The sequence below is a fragment of the Vulpes vulpes genome, chromosome 14 (assembly GCF_048418805.1).
Source record: "Vulpes vulpes isolate BD-2025 chromosome 14, VulVul3, whole genome shotgun sequence".
NCBI classification, from domain to species: domain Eukaryota; kingdom Metazoa; phylum Chordata; class Mammalia; order Carnivora; family Canidae; genus Vulpes; species Vulpes vulpes.
Window position 1 is genome coordinate 4127629 of NC_132793.1, and position 16962 is coordinate 4144590.

Below are 16962 nucleotides of genomic sequence, written 5' to 3' on the forward strand. Positions count from 1 at the left end.
GGCTTTTCCCTCTTGCACTCATGGTTTTGGCTAAACATCATTGTAAATTGGGGGTTTTCCCTTTGCTGGTCTAGAAATACGCTCACAAAACACCATCACTTCCCTCCCAGCTCTTCACTCATAGAGCAAGAGAAGACTCCTGTTTTTCCAAAGCACAGAGGTCTGTTTTGTTTTGAGGCAAGTGCGGACTTCAATCATAATTGCCCTTGAGGACAGTCCTTGCCATTAGGAAGCCAACCAGCGGGTAAGCTGGGCCGCGTGGGGCCTGCTGGGGGACGCCGGGCATGGGCCCTGGCCAGGGAGCCCCGGTGGGAGATTCTTGCCTGTCCACTGTCCATGTCTCCTTCACCCACACTGGTGCTCACAGGGAACAAGAGGATCTAATTAACAAGCACCCCAGCAAGGAGGCTGCGGGGCTTGAGATGACCATGGGGAAATAAACAGAAGAGGCAGAAAGGTGTTTTTTTTTAAGACTGTCAGACAACTTCATCTTTGTCACTTGGAAATTGCCTGATGTTTAGTTAAAGCTAAAACTTCCTTTCCACATTTGAGATAAGAGGGTCTTGAAAAACATCAGGGCCAGACTATTGTGACATTAGGTGGCTTGTATATTTTTTGTTTATTGATAGCTACTTTATTCCTGCTGCATTTGTTAAATCGTAACGTCTTTCTCCATTGTTTTACCCTGATTGATTTACAGCCTTAATGATCATCACTTTATACTATATTTTAAGATCTACTGGGGCAAATGCCTTCTTATTGGATACTATCTCAGAACCCTCTGATAGTTTTGTGCACTTATTTTCCTATAGAATTTAAGAACCATTTTTATCAAGTTCTGTAATGACCTTGGTGATCTTTTGACTGGAATTCCATTCAATCTGTAAATTAAGTTGGGAAATACAGTCATCTTTTCTGCGTTTAGCCTTCAGCCCCAGTATGATCTCACTCTTCATTTACTTGAGTTTCTATCTCTCCCATTAAGGATCTGTGTTTTCATTATATAATGTCCACCTATCATATGTAGAGTTTGGTATGTGAAAATATATCATGTATTTCCCAAGTACTTGATACTTTTGTTGCTATTATGAATGGGCTCTCTCTTTTCATTTTATTTGCAGGCTGTTTATTGTGCGTTTATAGGAATGGTATTGATTTTTGTGCATTTTTCTCATATTCTGTGACTTTTAGAATTGGTTGGTTTATGAGGCAACCAGCAGCCTGCTCAAGCAAATACTCAACGAAGGTTGAAGAGGATTTTGTCGAAGGGATTCCTACATAAGAGAGAGAGGTGAACAACGTCAGTGGTCACTAAATGCAAACCCGCGGTGAAGTGTGAAAAATTAAAGACGATGGGGTGGGTTTTTCATCAGGCTCAAGTTATTCAGAGAAGGGACTTTTTTTTTTTTTTAAAGATTTTATTTTTAATGGATCTTTACTCCCAACGTGGGGCTTGAACTTAATAACTCCGAGATCAACTCCACCAACTGAGCCAGCCAGGCACCGCAGGGACTGTTCTTGTCCACGGAGCCTACAGAAGCTTCCCTCCTATTAGTATGTCAGTGTCCCCCCCTTTTGAATCAAACAGATAGTAATTTGAGGTTTTTGTTTTAAGATTTTAGAGGTTTTTTTTTTTTTAGAGCTTCACAAAATGTTTTTATTTCATTTTTTAAAAATGATTTTACTTATATTAAAAAAATAAATTGGCTGCCCCAGATTGGCATCTCACATTTCTTTTGAAGTTTTAGCGTTGTCTGAAATCTCTGAATCAGGGACTTCCACCTCATTGTCCTCTTGACCAGTGGTACAGTTTGTGATATTTGGTAATTCTGGGCTTCTCTTTTTATTTAAAAATAAGTTTGGGTTATTCTTTTATATTCTTCTGGTTAGTCACGTCATTTCATTAGATTGATGTTTTATGTCTTCTTTCATCCTTTTCTAGTCTCCTCACTCTTCCCTGGTGCCTCCACATGCTGTCTGACAGCATATGGCAGAGAAGAGCCCTTATTCCTTTATGAAACAAGGGAACGGGAGGGGGGGAACCTCACTGTTTTTCTTTTTTTAAGGGATTTTCTCTTAATGTCCTTTCTCTGAGTGTATTTGGGTGGCTTCTAAGAGGAAGCAAGATGGCATCTAATGAGAGGGACTCAGTAGAAAGGCTGAGAAGTGTGAGAGGTGAGAAGCCAGTGTTGGAACCGGATGGACCCGGATGTGCGTCTTATATATTCTGCTTCATAGCTGACCAGTGGCATCACCTGTCTGGACTTCCATCTCCTCCATTGCAGGAAAGGTCTTCCAAGGGTCCAAAAAACTCTCCCTTCCAGGGTTATGGAGAGCATCAAATGAGGAAAGAAATAGAAAGTGCCCAGCAAGGGTCTAGAACAGGTGAACTCTGAACCAGTAGTTTGGCTGATGGCAGCTCTCAGTGATGGTGGTGAAGTTTGTGATGTGAGTGGTGGTTGGGATGATGTAGTGACGATGATGCTGGTGCTGGTGGTGGTGCTGGTGACGGTGGTGAATGTGATGGTGGTGGTGGTGGTGATGGTGGGTTTTGTTTCCAGTTCTCTCATAGTGGCTTCCTGATGAAGGTCTTAGGAGCGGTGGTTTGATGTACAGAAGTGCATGGAATACTTGCTGTGGGCCATGCACTGTGCTAGGCACCAGGAATGTGTTGGTGAGCTAAACCAGCCTCTTTATTCGGCGGGGGATCTGGAAATAATGAATCATCACGCTAAGGAGAGTCTCGTTACAACCTGAGCTAAGGGCACTGGAAAAGAAACTTTTTTCAGAGCGTACAGCAGAGGAAGCTGCCCTAGATCTGGGCATGTCAGGCAATACTTTCCTGGGGAAGTGATATGTGCACACTTGAGCTGTGAACTGAAGGATGAGCATGTGGCAGCGGCAGGGGTGGCCCGGGTCCAAGCGCAGGAATAGCGTGTTTGCAGGCCCTCTGCTGGAAGGGACTGGACGGATGAGGGGAACTGGCAGAAAGTCAGCAGAACCTGGGGGAAAGAGTGAAGTGAGTCGGGGAGGTGGCCCCAGGGGCTGGGGCCTCCTTGGCCCAGCAGAACAGAAAGTGGTCTTGTGTCTCGACCACCCTTAGGACGGTGGGAAGCCCTTGTCCTGGTGGCTGGGAGGTGCCACGATCAAGTTGTCTGTGGCAAAACTCTCTCTGGCTGGGGTCTGGGGGTAGAATTTGGAGGCAAGCCAGAGATGGTAGGAGTAGTTGGGTCTGGGGAAGGTCATTCTAGAAATACAAAACTGGTGGCAGTGAGAGTGACCTCGAGAGTCGTTGTTGGGGACGTCAGCTGACAGCTTGGCGGCAGCGTGGAGTCGGGGAGTGGGCTGTGTGAGGGGGGACACGCAGCTGGAACTGGAAGGGATAGTGGCTACCTTCCACTGAGCACGGGAGGGGCGGGCGGTGTGGAGCGCAGGGGGTCGGCGGACCTCAAGTCCTGCCGAGCCTTGTGGGGCAAATTCTGCCCCCGGCCCGTTGAGTTAGAGGTGCCTTGCATGCCCTGCGAGAAGGAATCCACTAGGCCAAAGGGTAGGATCCTCCATAGTTGGACGGAGGGGCTGTGGTGAAAGCCGGGAGCCTAGTGGGAAAGCCCGGGGATGACAGGGCCCCGGAGTTGAGTTTACAGCTCCACGTGGGGCGGGAGCCCTCAAAGATCGGGTTCTTGGGCCCTGCTGCTGTCCCCGTGCGCCGCCCCGAGCCGAGTGTCTTTGTGGGGGGATGGAACGTGAACCCCGCGCTCAGATGTCAGCCCCCTTGATAGCAGATCTATTTTTTGTCAGCATCCAAACGGACAATTCGCAGCTTCGCATTCTTTTCTTGATCACGTTAGAACTGACATTCTGCTGGCTTCTTGTTAGAGAAAGAGCAGGTCGAGAGCTGGCTGGACGTGGCTCGGAAGCTCGAAATAGAACTATACCGTGGCCTCGCTGCTCGGGCCTGGCAGGGTCCCCGCGGCAGCCGAGGACGACTTGGGCAAGGTGAGAGCCAAGAGCACTCGGTAGTGCTCTTTTCCTGCTGGTTATTCAAAAATCCAGCCAAGGCCCAAAGCGCCAGCTATTATTTGAAGCCAGCCCCTGGGATATGGGGGAGTAGTATAAGAAAGGCACACCCGTTTCCCTCAGAGACCCTTTTGTGAGATGCCTACTCTGAAAGCTGTGATGTCCTAGCAGCGTCTCCTCTCCGTTATGGCAAAAAATACAGCACTGCGTTACGTATGGCGGGCGTGGATTAGATACGTTCCATAAATTCGGTGATACTGACCGAGGCTTAAGCCTAGAGTCTGCTTTAGTGGCCCTCGTCCAGCCGCAGCCTCCGTAGCCCACCCCTCACGTTCCCCCGAGGGACCAGCTTCACACAGAATGACCTATTTCCATGGAAAACGTCTTCCTTCCACCCTTCCAGGCCCCACATCCAGTGCAGGCCCCGAACCTGTGACCCCGAGGTCAAGTGTCAGATGCTTAACCCACTGAGCCTTCCGAGTGCCCTCAAAAAGTGTCTTTTTTTTTTTTTTTAAAGACAAGTAGTGACCTTGCAGCCTTTTCATTTGGCAGCGTTATCTTGCAGACCCTCGTGCGTCGGTTCACATAAGATCTCTGTGGTTCTTTTTAATCGTCGCCCCATCGGCTGTGGTCCCAGTAAAGGACTGCCAATAGCCGTTTTCCCTGTTGATGTGTATTTTTGCTGTTTCGACTTGGTGCCCCATCCTGGCACATACTTCTGCACACATTTACTAGGGTTCTCTAGGGTCAGTCCTAAGGGAGGTCACAGGTAGACACAGCGCTTTGCCTCCGTGGCCCTTTAGCCCGAGGCTACCAGGCAGCATGTGTCTGACCCTCACTTTCTCCGCACCCAGTTGCTCTGGCCAGGAGGGCAGTGGTACCAGTGCTGTGCCCAGACCCCCACCTGGTCTGAGGGGCATGACCTTGGCTCTGACCGGTCAGGAAGAAGAGTGAAACTTTAGTGAACTACATTTCAGAGACCTGCCGCCCAGAGGGGTGGGGGGAGACCTGGCCGAGAGGCGGCCGGGACACAGGCTGTGCACTCAGCTTCTTCAAGTTCTGGTGAAGGGCAGCGTGCCTTTGGGGAGGCGGCATTGACAAACCGTTCTTGCTGGCGATCCCTCAAGAACTCTGAGCTGCGCTCTGGTCTTCTGATCATTTTGAACCCGCGTGGTAGGCCTCCCCGCCTAATCCCCCATCTAAGCAGTTTAAATTGGGAATGGCCACAATGGAAAGAATGCTCTCCAGCCTTCGAGATCGGGGGACCCTGTCCCCCACTCCCCTCCCTGCCCTGCTCTTTGCAGGCTAGACGAGTTAGTCACGGTGTATAACCAGGGTTACTGTGTAATTTGTCATCCAGCTGGGACGTTTTTGAGTGTGGAAGGCCGTGTTAACTGGAGGGGTTTCTGGGATGACAGGGGTAATGTAGGGCTTTCCTGCAGACCGGGTTGTACGGGCTGCCTAGCTTTTCCTCAATAGTAACGTTAATTTATTATCCATAATGTAACATTGTAGGGAGATATATATCTACAAAATTAATGAAATAATATGATTGACATTAATATTATGTTTAGTAGGTTTAAAAGAGTAACTTCCCATTTCCAACTAGTTTTAAAATAGACTTCTGTCTGAAGAGAGAAAGGTCTGCTCTTAGGAGCACCTGTTACATTGGGTGAACTATCAGCGTGAAAAGGGAGGTTTGCTCATCTGTGTTTCTGAAGTCATCGTGGAAACGTAAAGAAGGAAAAGAGCAAACTTGGGAAAAAGAAAACACTAACTTGACCTTTCATGTGGGTTCCTGACCCGAGAGCTGGTGCGTGACCACCGGCCTAGGGGCTCCGCTCAGCATCAGCGGCAGGGACTCTGGGCTCCTTCTTTCCCCTCTCATGCACACGGATGGGACAGAGAAGGCTGGAGGTGGCTGGCCTGTGGTGTGGATGGAATGTGGTCAGAACTCTCAGAGCTCAAAAGCACTATACAAGTTAGAAAAAATTTTACAGTCCCTTAGAAATAATTGAGATTTTTGCTCAAACTTCAATTATTTCCATACCAGCTGGATGAGTTTTGCCATATTCCCGCACGATAGCTGCACTTAATGGTTTTCTTTAAATCAACTTGTTGTATCTGTGTAAATGAATTTAGTTTTAAAGGAAAATTACACCGTTATTGCTTCGCTTCTGGCTAAGAATTTTTTAAATACGTGAGAAGATAAATGCAAAGCTCAGAGTGGGCCACGTTGGCCCTTGGCCCGTTGGGGTCATCCTGGGCACCAGGTTCGGTTGGTCCAGTGCAGCACTGTCTTCTCCCTGGCAGACGGCGAGGAGCTGAGTCTGCTCATCCCCCTCGGGAGGTACTGTCTGGACCCGAGAAAAGATGTCATGACAGGTGACAGCACATTCTGGTCTCCCTCGCCAACAGATATGTACCATCAAGGGGGGACAAATTAGATTTTGACCCCAGTATCTAATGAGGCAACTCTTAGCTGAGGAGTGCTGGGAAGGCCTCTGGTTCCAACCAGCTGAAGCCTGTTGAGTTTGCACAGGACTAAATTACTTGGGGCATATTTTCTTTCCATGACATTTGCCTTCTAATAATAAATCGACAGATGTAGTTGTCTTGATCTGCCTTTACCATGACATTTGCCGTCACTTCACATGTTTTTGTTTGCAGACGCAGCCAAGAAACAGGCTTATCAGTGAGGCTTTAACCCGTGCCCTTGGCCTCAGCAGAGCTCTGTCCCAAACAACAGGAGCGTGAGCTCAGGCACCTTCTCTACTTCCTGCTGGCACGTCTTGCAGGGCCCACCCACACCCCCTTTGAGCTGAGGCCTCTTCTCTCATGCTGGGCTTTTCTGGGGATTTGGGTGGGGGGAGGTGGGTCTTTCTCCCATCATGCACTTGGTTCTTGATTGGATGCCAGAAAATGCCAGAAAAGAGCCTGTGCCTAAAAATACGCCCTCAGAAGTGTGGTAGGATATGCTTTTCATATGGGTCAAAAGCCAGCAAAACTAAGCCAGTATATACATGATAGAAGAAACACATTCACAGAAAGCGTATGATAAACTGGAGATTTGTTACCGTGTTGCTGTGGCGGCGAAGGTGGGTGAGGGCAGGCGAGAAAGGCGTTCTAGTAGATGAGGTTACCGGCTGTGTCTTGCTTGGGTTGGCTCGTTGTGTATTTTTAAATACTAAATTTTAAAAAGTATGTGTTGAGGCTGTCTCCATGGGTCATTGGAATGGGACAGTTGAAACAAATCCAGGGCATTTGGGGAGGAGACCCGTTGTGCTGTGGCCAAAAGGAGGTCGTTTTCAGGCGGGGCAGTTGCTGCCCGGCACACCAGGGCTCTCTGCTCACCTCTCTTTCTTTCGTACACGTTGAGAAGTGTCCCAGAAGGGTTCCTAGCACACATGAGGTTCTCCGTGATTTGTTGATTCGTTTTTTCACATGTATGTTGTGAGTATTTTTGAGTGAGTTCAGATTTTGTTGAATTTTTGTTGAGTCTTTTTTCACATGTTGAAGTTTAACCTTGTTAGGGAAGTTTGCCAGCACACAGAGGTGGAGACGAGACCCTGGGGCCCCAGCACAGCTGTGCTAGCCCATCAGCTCTTGCTCCCTCTTTCACCCCTACTCCTTCGGGTAGCTTTATTAAGGCATGTCCCAGAAATCATACCATTTCACTCTGCTCTTTCTGGGCTCTTTTGGGCTCTGTTGAAGCCACCCTCTTTCCGTTAAGAAGAGCAAGTCACGTAACTGCCCCTGCTTTTCCCTCCTCCTCTCCATGAGACACTTAGTCACTGCACAGATCTGGGGCACCCTCGAGAGGGGAGTAGACTCTAATCCCCATGAGCCCCAGGAATCTCCTGGGGCTCCCACCCATCTTCTGGATCCCTTTTTCAAGGCCCCCAAATCGGTCGCTGGAGATGTTTTCCCAGTTCCCGAAACAACATAGACACATTTTCAGTGACCAGGCAAATTTCAGCAATGCTCTTTCTCCAAGAATGCACATTTGGAACGTACAGAGCCCAAATCAGTGTGATGTCAGTTGTCACTGTCCGTGTGGAAAGATTTTGCCACGGCCAGCTGCTGGGCCTCTTGGCGCTATATTAATAGCAGGGCCATGGGGCCCAGTGGGGTGGGAAGCCAGGGAGGGCAGGGACAGCTGTGGCGGACATCACACCATGCTCCAGGCATGTGCTCCCGTGTCCTGGGCACACAGATGGCCCACACCTTGCCCTGCCGCTCAAAGCCCCCCGGGCCCACGCCTGTCTTCTCCTTGTAGGGGCAGGAATGGGCTCCAGCGGATGGTACACTTGACGGAGGAGCCAAATTAAGATTGGCGTGATTGGAATAGAGGGTTCGGGTGGCCCGATGTTCTGGGTCAACTTACGCTTTTACTGGAAGCACGGGCATGTGCGGGCCGAATGAGGCAGTGGTATTTAAACAGCTGGGGGTATTGGGTTCTATATGCCAAGGCTGGACAGATATTTTTAAATGTCACAGGCCAAATGGAAGCTCCGTTGGCAGCAGGATGGAGGGGCAGGGGGATTTGGAGGACACTGCACTACCATGGCTAGATATGGTCAGGAGAGCTGGGAAGGATTAGTGCCTGGGAAGGAGCCCAGCGTGTGCAGCTCAGTGAAGAGGTAGCAGGAGGGTCATTTGAGTAAGCGGTAGGCGCCGGCGGGCGGGGGCGGGGGCGGGTGGAAACGTGGGGAAACGCCAAGGACAAGTGTGGAGCCCAGAGGTCAGCGGGGTTGAGCCCCCTCGCTCGCTCGCAGCAACGGCCCCAGGGAGCAAGCCTTGTGGGTGAGGTCCCTGGTTCTGGTGTCACGCAGAACCGAGCGCCGACCTCAGCCCCCGCTGTCTGCCCCGCGCCCCTGGGGGCGCCTCGATGGCCTGCCCAGTCGGTCTCCTGGTTTACGAGGAAGGAACCAAGGCTCTGCGCCCTTAAACTAGATGAGCAGCCCCTGACGCCCAGAGCTAAGTCCGAAACGGGGGCCGCTATTACTGCCGGCAAACACTGACGTCGGGGCAAGGACATCGGTTCTGGAAGGGAGTTGGAAACCGCTCGTGCTTCGACCGCACACAACGGTTTTCCCAAGTCTCCATCATGGAAGCCGCCAGCGTTCAGGTGGTAGGAGATGTTACCAAAGCTTGGAGGGTTGACCTCCTGGCCCACGCCCGGGAGCCTCTAGCCGCCCGGGGCCCTGTCCACAGGCGGCCGTCGCGAGGGGCGGCCGCCCCCTGTCGGGGAGCCGAGGACCGCCACCGCGCCGGCCGCCACCTGGCCTCGTCACTCATCTCCGAGCAGGGCCTGGCCTCTGTAGGCATTTGCACTTGCTCTCCGTGCAGTGAAGTGGACCTATTATTATCTCAGGAGGGGCGACGGCTGTCAGAATTAGCCACCCAACTGCTGGCTGGGGCCTCCTTGACTTTGCCATGACATTGATCTTGGGAGACCTGGGCTCGTGGGAGAGCGCCGAGTGGCCCGGCCTGGGAAGGGGGCAACGAGCTCTCACGAGGGCCTCTGGCAGGCCCCTGGAGGCGGCTCGGCTCCGGTTTCCCTCCCTGTGGCCCCTCGGTAACCTGAGTGGGAACACCCCAGGGTCAGGGCAGTTTCTGTGGCCGTGCCAGCATCCGTGCGGCTCTGGGCCGCTCAGCCACGAGGATGGGCTTGGGGAGGCCTGGGGAGGCCGGAGCGGGTCTGGAGCCTGGATGTGGCTTCCAGAGCGGAGGAGGAAGGCAGGAGGGTGGGGGTCGTGCTCAGGGGGCTCTTGGGACCCTTGACTGGGGGCAGGCGGCCCTCAAGTTAACCCCCGTGGCTGTGCAGAACCTCCTGTTTATCCAGGCCCCTGGGAAGAGCCCGAGGCAGCCGTGGGGCGGCCCCGGTGTGAGGGCTGGGGAGACCACTCCTCTTCTGAAGAACCACCTCTTCTGTGGGAGAGACGCGCACACAGCCAGCCTCATGCTCGGGAAGGCCCCTGCTCCTGACTTGTTTGCTCCTTTATTGGGTATGTCTCGTGGTGCCTCCCACATCCAAGGCATTAGGGAAATACAGCAATTCATACAATCTTCATAGCAACTTCACCGGGAAACTGAGGCACCTGGGTCAGATAGCCTGTGCAAGGCCATACAGCTGGACAGTGTGGAGTCAGGATTCCAACTCCGGAGCCCACCTTCTGAACCGCTGCTTAGGGATGGGAGGGGGGAGCTCCAGGGAGGAGTCTGAGGTGGTGCTGGGGCTGAGTCAGGAGCCCCTGTGTCCCCTTGTGTCGCACACTAGGGGAAGGGCTTGGGGTGGGAAGAGCTGGCTGCAGGGGTGAGAGGGAGGGGATGGGCTGGACCAGGGCCAGGGTCTGAATCTACCACCTCTAGCGCCCTCTCTGCTACTGTGTGGAAGAGGCATTGCCAGAGGCAAGAGGAGCAGCTGGGAGACCAGCTGGTCCAGAGGAGGCCTGGCTGGTCCCGTCAGTGGGGATGGTCAGCGGGGATGATGAGCATGTTTGGGATGCATTTGGAGGCTCATAGTGCTTGCCTAAGGATGTGCTAGCGGTGAGAGGTCAATTTGATTTGAACAGAGCTGAGCTGGGGTAGTTGGGGTCTGATTTCCTGACGTGGTCCAGTCTGAAGGAGGCTTTGGCTCTGAGGCCTGTGTCTGGACAGTGTAGAGGAGGGTCCCTGTTACTTCTGGAATGTTTGTCAGCCTATGGTCAGAGCTGGTTCCTTCCAGCCTGGAGCAGACATGGCCTTGGGGCAAGGTGGCCTTGGAGCACTGACTGGGGTGTGGGATGTGACTATTAGGGTGTGGGCAGGCTGAGGGCAGACACCAGTGTGTGCATGGTGACCCGATTTCCAGCAGTGCCTTCCCTCTCACCTGCACTTCTGGAAGGAGCAGTAGGACCTGTACATGTGGAGTTCCAGAGACTCCCCATTTTCACTCTCAGGTAGGGGAGGACTGAGCCTTGAGAGGTCAGTGCCTGAGCCACGCCTCACGTCCCATGAAAATGGTCAACTAAGTGGGTGTGTGGGTGACCATTGCTCACTGTGGGTGCACTGTGAAGAGGTCTTCTGGACAGCCCCATGTTGGCTTGGAGCCCTGCCCTCCGTCTTCCTCTCTTTGGGTGATCGATGTTCCCAGGGGCTGGGACCGTGCCACAAAGTGCCCCAGTCCCTCACCACTAGGTGGCGCAGCTGCAGTGATGATGTCGACTGCTCTCCCTGCCCCTTTCTCAGGAGCGTCCCTGGGGTGGGGGTTCCTATGGTCCCCTTGGCCCAGGGGACCTCTTGGACCTGCTCTGGACCTGGCCAATTGGTCTCAGATAAGTGGTGGCACCTGCATGTGTTTCCTTGTCTGGAATGCCAGTTGGGTACAGAGATGATGGGTTTCCATCGGCGCAGTCATTCGATGGTGAACGATGCCACGAATTCAACTGCCTTGTGTCTTCTTGGGTTCCCTAGCCCCTGTCCCTGCTTGAAAAGATCAACAGGCCCGCCAAGTTCTGTCTCCTTCCTCTTGCCAACCAGAAAGATTTGAGAGAAGGTTTGACTTGAGATCTTGACTCCTTGTGCTTTGCTCTTGGCTGGCCAAGGCTCTGGAGTCAACTGTGGGTGGATGATCTAAGATCATCACACAGGAAGGCCTTGGAGAATGTGGCTCGCGGCTGATTTCGTGAACCATCGTTCTCTCTCATCAGAAAAGGGGCCACGTTTCCAAAACCATTGCTGCTTCTCTCTCAGATTGACAGGAGACAATAGTCTAGAGATTGCCTGTAAATATAAGTTGCTCTGATGGCTCTTCTGGCCATTGGAGGAAAGATCAAGTAGAAAAGCCCCCGGAATGTGACCTTGGGGGTTGTGGTGTGTGTGCATGTGTGTGTGTGTGTGTCTGGCTTTGTTTATCCTGTTAACCCTTCCCCTTTTCTGCTTTCTTTCTACCCCAAGTCTGTTTGCTCTCGGGTGTCCTTGGAACCTCCAGCAACAGTGTCCCCTTTGAAACTCCAGCACCATTGAGCCTTGTTAATGCCACCTCCTTGATTTGACATCTTAATGCTTCAAACTCTTCTCCATGGGCGTTTACCATTTGCTCTCTGAAGGAAAGGTCAGCTAAAAACATAGATTTGTGTGAACAAGGTCTTAGGAGATAAAGACTGGTCTTTGCCTTCTACCGGAACCCAGCCATTCTTAAGGGTTTCTAAGGCACGTTCTCTGCAAATGTCAGTTGGGAGTTGAGTCATTTGTAGCTTTGAGCACAGGCCGGGCGGTGGCCCCTTACAGACACCGCGTCAGAGCTCACTTTGGGTTCGCCACCGGGCTTCTGTAAGGTGGCTTGATTAATTCACAGTGGCAACCCCACCACCCAAAGCCACCTGAAATGAGAGGATTTACTGTACCAGTTTACTGCCAAGCCATATCAGGTGAAAGCAGGGAACTCCAGACCATCTGTTGTTAAAAAAAAAAAAAAATTTAATAACGGAACATCCACAGAGCAAACACTTTGTACTGCTGCATAATAAATGTGGAATGCGGTGACCTTGGTTGGGGTGGCCATGGGCCTGTCTCCCCACTACCTGCTTGTCTGGGGCGCCAGGCTGTTAGGTCTGTGGTCTTCTGCCCCCCGAGGAGAAGGTCCCACTCAGACGTCCTCTTCCTGCTCCGGTTGCCGTCGTCATTTTCTCACTATCTCCTCTCGGCCGCAGTGAATGTTCTAGGCAGAACGTCCAGGCTCCCGTTGACACTCCTCACCCTCCAGTGCCATCGGCCTAGAACCACCCAAGTCGGCGGTGGGGGTGAGCCCTGGAGCAGGACGCAGGGCGCACGGTGGGCTGAGGGCGGAGGGCAGGCTGCGCTCCCGTGGTTTTGCACCACCAGGAAGGACCAGCCTCCTGCTTCCCCAGGAGTGAACTGACAGCTCCTTTTTGATTTGCAGCTTTTGTTCAGAACGAGGCAGGGGTTCGCCGTGGTGGCAACACTCAAGTTTGGCCATTGTTCATAGACTCTTCTCCTGGGGCCCCGCACAGAACAGCGTCGTGAGCACGCACCCGCTGCTCAAATCAAGGTGGCGACAGAACCTTCAGGGAGAAGCCTTCAGAAGATGAACTGCTGAGGCCGGCTGTCAGCGCGTGAGGCCGAGACAGAGCCGTGATGAAGTTCCTCTCCGTGGTGCTCAGAGCCTGCCGCCAAGGCCCCTGCGAACCCACGTTCAAAGGCCGTTTCTTCAAAGTCAACAGCGCTGCCTTTGAACTGGGATGGGGAGCGGGCGGTCGGTCGGAAGGCAGGCTTCGATGCGCATTTGAGTGGAGTCCATGAGGTTCGTGGTGGCGTTAGCCCTTGGGGGGCAGAGGGGCCACCGGTGTCCTGTGCTGTCTGTCCACCTGGGGCCACCAGAGGTCCCCGTGCAGGGCCGGGCCAGGAGGGGTGATAATGAAGATGAAGGGCTCTTCCGGAGGGCACCCCCCAATCCTGTTGTGCTGGATGCAGAGGGTTGGGTGGAGGCTTTCCTGAAGGGCTCTGAGGAGTGCTGTGCCCACTGGCTGGGCTGTACTGTCAGGAGGCGGGATATGGGGAGCCTGTCCCCACTCCAGCGAGTATCCCACGCGGTCGCCTGTCCTACTGTTGTTCTGCCCCAAGCCTCCTGTGGCTACCTGCAGTACAGCCCACCCTCTGAGCTTGGCCTTGACTACCAGCATTGCCCCCAAATGCCCCCAAATGTTCCACACGCTGTTCAGCCCACAGTTGCCTGAAGACCTGCACCTGGGCCTGCTCTTCCTCTCCTGGGGGCCAGAGGGGTCTTTCTCACCCTGGCTTCCCACCTGCAGGAAGCCCCCTGCCACCCAGCTCTCACAGCCCCCATCATCCCTGTCGTTTTGCTGGTAATGTTTGCTGCCCCTATGCTAGTCCGAGAGCTTGTGGGATTGGGGGCCAGAGCTGTCCTGGGGATTACTATGTTCACCAGCCAGGCCTTCTCCCAAGGTGTGCAGTGGGTGCCTAATAAATACCTGAGCTTGAGTAGAGTAGACGTCTTTCTCTTTGTTCATTCTCCATAGAGCCCTCCCTGCTCGCCTTGCACCCATGGCTCCCTCGCCTTTTCTCTGGTTCCCTGGAGCTCGTGGCTGCTGCTCTAGGGGCTCCGCAGGGAGCGTGATGCCCAGGTGCCCCTCGTCCTCTCCCACGGTCACAGGTGGCTCTCTTCCTTCGTGGCACTTACCGTAGCGTAGAACTTACTTTCCTAATGCCTGGCTCCCCCCGCAGACTGAACCCCCGAGGGCAGGGCCTGTCTTTGTCACACACTTGGAACGAAGCAGGCAACTGGATGGACAGCGCAGAAAAATTCAGATCCTTGGGACATGAAAAAGGCAACTGAAGGAGTGTCCCAAGTGCCGGGCGGCTTCCTGACAGTGCTTGGGACGCTCGGGCCGCGGGCACTGTGAGTGGCCGAGAGAAGAACGAAGGACAGGGCCTCTGCTCCCAGAGTGCAGCTGCAGGGGAGGCTCAGCATCAGCAGCTCTGGAGCCCGTGTCTCAGGGTGGGGGGTGGGGGTGGGTAATGGGCCTAATGGTCCGGTTCTGGGGCCAGGCACCCCCACCCACTCCCCACCGCCAGCACAGCTGTAATGCCAACCGCCACCTGCTTCTCTCGCCTGTAGCTTTTCCTCCTGTCCCCAGCGAAGACCACATGCCCGTCCTTGCCAAGGCCAGCCTTCCTTCCTCGTGGCTTCTGCCCACTGTGGCCTCCTCCTCCCTGCCGCCCGTTCAGCCGTGGGCACGCCGGCCCCGCCGAGCTGCACAGGAGAAGCAGGAGTCCCTTCGAGGCGTTCCCTCCGTGGGGAGTGGAAGGCTGTACAGGAGAACTAGGAATTAGGTAGCATGTTAGTGTTCTGTGTACCTGCACTCGGGCAGAACAGGAGGACAGGCTGCAGGTTTAATCTGGGGACCCTGCGCTCCCCACCCTGTGTCCAGGCCCTGGGCTTCCCCACCTTCCGCATCACTGATACTTGAGGCTGGCCCACTGTCCATGTGCGGACCGTCCTGGGGACGGTGGGTGCCTGGCCACACCCTGGGCCTCCGCCCCCACCAGATGCCAGTGGCCGCCCCTCTGCCCATCTCCAGACATCACCTGGTATCCTGGGAGGGATCCCACACCCCACTGGGAGACTACAGTTAAGAGACTTAGCCAAGTTTTACCTTGACCTGATGGGAAGAAATAAATCAGGACAAAAAAAGATTTCACATACCATTTGCTCTGGACTCGATCCTCCTGTCCCAGGGTAGCTGAGATGTGAAGTCTGTGCCCTTCCGCGGGTCCTGGTGATGGAGGGCCTTTGATCCGACATTGCAGAAATAGCTCTAGATCAGTGGGCATCGTGGGGCACAACACACAGACGGATTTCGCAGCTCTGCTCGGGGCCCTGGGAAGCCCTGGAAGCAGGGGCACCCCAGCAGCTGCATCCGTGCCTCACCTCGGACTTGGTCTCCGATGCCAGTATCTGGTGGAAGGAACCAGCCTCCTTGTTACAAGAGCTTCTTCCTGGGCTGAGGCGAGGACTGTGATGAGCCTGAACCCGGCGTCATGGCAGAAAGTAAGGATGTGCTCAAAAACCAAAATGAGGGCCCGGCAAGGGACATAGGAGCCATAGGAGCACATAGGAGAGTGCTCCCAGGGACCCAGAGTGGAACCATTTGACTCACAGGCTAGCCCGGGATTAGGATCCAGTCTACACTGTTGTAGATAACTGAATAAATAGAGGAATGCGTGTGAGAGTCAAATCTCTTGTATGGAGAATTGCAAAGAATTAATATAAAAGCCCCTTTAGAAGCGGGGACACAACTACCCACCCCTTCAGTCTGGGCAATGCTCAGGGTCTTGCTTCCAGAGCACAGCGGAGAACCTTGGCTGAGGGGAGCACCGCACAGCAGCCGGGGCCGAGGTTCACATCTCCCATTGACTGTTGGCCGGGAACACGGACCCAGGTAGGGTGTGATGAGTAGCCTCCATGTCCAAGAGTCCCTCCTGAGGACGTCCTACAAAATATCCACCAGCACTCCTCAGGATGGTCAAGGTCATTAGACACAAGGGAAATCCGAGAAACTCAAAGCCAAGAGGAGACCTAACAGTAAAATGTAATGTGTCCAGGAATGGATCCTGCGACAGAAAAAAAAGGGGGGGGGGGAAGGGCTTTTGGTGAAACCTGAGTAACACCTGGAGTTGAGTTAATAATGTATCAATATTGGCTCAGTAACGGCGGCAAATTAGCCCAGCAATGTAACAATAGTAGGAACTGGGTGCTGGGCACACAGAAACTCTGGACTCTCTTGGTAACTTTTCTATAGATCTAAAACGATTTTAAAATAAAATTTTTTTAAAAATATAGGCACGTGTGGCCCAGTCTCATGAGAAATAGAAACTGAGGCACCAGGCCTTCCTGGATGCAGGTCAGCACCACAGAGAGAGAACTAAGGTAAAATCGCACCCTCTCCCATACCCACGTGGGCTCTGGATGCCCCGTCACCCCCCATCCTCATCTCTCTTCTGTGCCCTGACTCACAGCATTGTGTATTTACAGTGTAAGGGGTTCCTCTTCTGCCTGAATGCAGGCTGCACAGTATGGGGGCGCTGCTCTACTCTGCCCACTGGTGTCCCTGCATGTCCTAGGATGCTGGCACCAGCAGGTGCATAGCCAGCATCAGGAAGGAGAGACAAGAGAGGACCGTCCCTTATGTGGGGGTGACTGGACAGGAGAGAGGAAGTTGGCCCGGATACCTGGTGAGGGAGAAGAGCTGGTGCCCGGGAGGCACCTGGGGCCCTGGCTGGGACCAGCGGGGCAGTGGGTAGGTCAGAGGGGTGGTGCTGAGCCGGAGGTAGGTCACAGGAGGGGGGTGGGTGGGGTTTCTTGCCCGGAAGCCCTACGGAAGCTCTAATACTCCAGCGTGTGTGCACCAGGACCTCCCG

General features: G+C 53.5%; 1 long non-coding RNA gene across 2 annotated transcripts in view; it reads left to right on the plus strand.

Annotated features, from left to right (window-relative positions):
- LOC112932170 (uncharacterized) overlaps positions 1-16381 on the plus strand; it is a 35585-nt gene extending 19204 nt beyond the window's left edge. For both annotated transcript variants that reach the window (XR_011996843.1, XR_011996844.1), the window contains exon 3: positions 12944-16381. This is a non-coding gene — a long non-coding RNA (uncharacterized lncRNA). The remainder of the gene's footprint in view (positions 1-12943) is intronic.
- The last annotated feature ends 581 nt before the right edge of the window (positions 16382-16962 follow it).